Below are 3,424 nucleotides of genomic sequence, written 5' to 3' on the forward strand. Positions count from 1 at the left end.
CTTATCACCTGGACACAGGAGAGAAATCAGAGTCTGTGTTTACTGAAGTGATTGCAAAGCTCCTCCGACAGTACGGTGACATTTAGCTCAAAAAAAAAAAGAGTAAAAAGGTTTGTTTGAGTCAGCTGTGAGGGGGATTTCAAACAGACAGAAGAGAGAGGAGAAAGATGGATAGAGAGAGAGAGAGGAGAGTGCTACCAAATCAGTATATAATGGTCAATGAGTGTGTCCTGCCCATTTATTATTTAGAAGGCAGGAAGTATTGCATTACATGAACAGTCACTCTCAATGTGCTCACACAAGAAGCGGCGAGAGAAAAATGCTGCTCGGGGAGCTCGAAATGAGACGTCAAGAAGAAATCAAAGTGAGAATAAACTTCTAAGGCATGTTTATTTCCACATGGAGGGGGGTAAAATGTCGGAGAACAATCCTGGTTCTGTTGTGAGGGGCCGTCGCCCACTCACACATACAGTAGTCTTCATTCATGACATTCCAGCTGGGACAGCGTCAGATCAGCCTATTCTCCTGAACTTTATCCTGAAATTCAAAATCATTTGTCAACCTATTTGGGGGGAAAAAAACTGCTACATAAAAAAAGAAAATCCTAGTTTTTATTTCCTTTTGTTTTGATGGCACACAATACTTGCAGAGGAGATAAACTACTGACGAGCAAGAGTCATTTTTGACTTTAAATTAAAGAGGTAATACTTCCAACACCTAAAGAGGAGCATGCACCTGCAACTTCCGATGCCTCGTCATTCTTCTTCTCTTTAGGCGGCAGTGAACAATGAATCCGTGCAGATCAGAGGAAACGTCCTCAGCCTCTTACCTGATTAGTTGTCAGAGCCAGCGAAGAGAAAAACAAAAAACAAAAGAAAAGACGATTTTAAAATAATCCGTTTGCACATTCGAGCATCAGCAGAGGAGCGGTCCACCTAAAACGCGAGCCGCATCCTCTCTCCTCCCCTTCTGTCTCCCTCTCTCTCTCTGGCTCTCTCTCCTTCCTCCCCCGGTCCGTGTGGCGCGTTGTGGCGCGCGAGGCAACCGCGTATGATTGGCAGGTCAGGTGCGAGTGACGTCAGCCCCAATGTTTTTGCTAATGAATAATTTAACTTTTTTTTAACTATTATTAAAATGTTAATGAATATCTTTTTAACCTTCATTGGGATTAGGCTGTCTTTAAGGAGTGCGCATGTGTGCGCGAGTTAGACCTCCTTCCCACAAATGCGCGCACACACACACACACACACACACACACACACACACAAACTCGTGTTTCTATTTCTGAAACCACTTTCCATTGACATAATGCATTTCCTGGCCTCTTAGCCTTGCCCTAACTGCCTCATCAAACTACATAACTCTCATTCAACCCGTAACCTAATAGTGACCTTCACCCTAAAACCAAGTCTCAGTAACTCTCGGAAAGTTGCGAGGCCTAAAACTTGTTTTATGTATACTTATATACTTGATATTATCCCATTTTACCAGTTTTCATCTTTAGTGTTGCAGATCTGAGTCACCAAACATGTTCTGCCACCCGAAAGTTATATTTTTATACACCGATCAGGCATAACATTATGACATTAAACAGTTGTGACTCATCAGAGAATGGACATGGGCCTTCTGGCCTTCTGAGGGTGTCCTGTGGTGTCTGGCAACAGAATGCTGTCAGTGGGGGGCAATTTGAGGGGAGGGGCCTCTGTGGATCATCCCACAGATACTTGATCAGTTTGGGATCTAGTGAGTTTGTGCTGTTGTTCATGTTTTTTTAAGTTGTTCCTAAAGCGTTTTTGTGTGTGTGCCTGTTTCAGGCTGCATGGGGATGGCTGCTGCCATCAAGGAGTGTCATTGCTATAGGGTGGGGGTGCCTGGTCTGGTCTAGGTGGGTGCTACATGTCTATGTAACAGCCACACCAATGAATGCCAGGTCCAAAAGTTTCCCAGCAGAACACTGAATTGTCACAAGATGGTCAATGTTATTCACTTCTTCTCCCGTCAGTGGTCATAATGTTATGCCTGATCCATGTATATCATTTATATGAAAACAGTTTGGTGACGCAAGATTAAATACAAGAGGTGGTTTAGCACAGGCAGATTCTTTTAAGCTTGTATCTTTTAAACATCTTTCTGCTGCCGATGGGGCAAAACGTTGAATAGAAAGGTGACATCAGGGCAAAATAAAGTAAAAAGATTCAGAAAATCCCACTAGAGAGATGGTACGGCACGGTTCAGTTGCTCAGTGCAACTTTTAATCCGATCGCTTTCCCCTCTTGGTCTGCACGTGGTCCATTTTACTTTTGGCCAAATTAAAGTCTGGACTCGGAGCTGCAGTCCTACACATCCAGACATGATTAATTGGTTTTCCCAGCGTGTTTGTCTGTGCCGGTCTGAGCAGCCTGGCCTGCGGCAGATTTCATTGACGAGGTCAGAACAATAATGGCAGGTGGCCAAAGCTGATTCATTTGCGGCAAAATAACAATCCAGGTCACCGACTCCCAAAACTGAACCTGAGAGGAATGTGAGAGGCTGGCAAATTATGTGAGGACATACAGTATGCTGAATGAGATTTGAATGTTCACAATAAATTCATTCAGCCAGCTCTGTAATCTCCAAGTGCTTGGGTGGGGCTTCATTAAGCTGCTCAGGGATACTTTGGCAGAACACATCCTCACCTTGGTACCAGTGAGCATTTCCGCTGCACAGTGACTCAGCTGTTAACCCCTGTAGCCTCACAGGAGGGATGTTTGGAGCTGCCCACCTGGGGCCTCTCTGTTTGTAGTTTGCAGTTTCGTCTGTTTGTTTAAAGGGGAATTACCGTTTTTTACAACCCGGACCTTATTTCTGACATAAAATACAATCGTATACTCACCCATATAATTTTGGTGTCAATCGGACGATATTTTGATCCAGTAGAGCGCCGCGTATATCAATCTTTTTGTTTTTTGTATATATTTTTCAAAATTTGAAGTTGTCACTGTTGTCTGTATATATATATATATATATATATATATATATATATATATTTTTTTTTTTTTTTTTTTTTTTTTTTTTTTGCTAAACTCCATGCTACTGTGACTTCCCATACGTAGGATTAATAAACACGTCTTATCTCTTATCTTATCTTATATAATGGGAGTGACTGGGGCACCGAAACGCAGCCTCTAAATAACACATTTTCTGCCGCGAAACTCGTTCATTTCACCAATATTTTGTTATGACATGCTAGTGCTATTCCCCGTTGAGTCTGGAGTTACCTGTTGTCTATTCAGTTTGTTGTTCTTTGGCCAGCTGTTCCTCTCTCTGCCTCCGCATCCTCCTTTCAACGAGCTCCTCATCCGTATACTCTGGCTCAAAACGGTAAGGACGTCCATCATAAACAAAATCGTCGTCCACAACCTCAGAACTGGAAAAATATTCAGCC

The sequence above is a fragment of the Chelon labrosus genome (assembly GCF_963514085.1).
Source record: "Chelon labrosus genome assembly, chromosome: 9".
NCBI classification, from domain to species: domain Eukaryota; kingdom Metazoa; phylum Chordata; class Actinopteri; order Mugiliformes; family Mugilidae; genus Chelon; species Chelon labrosus.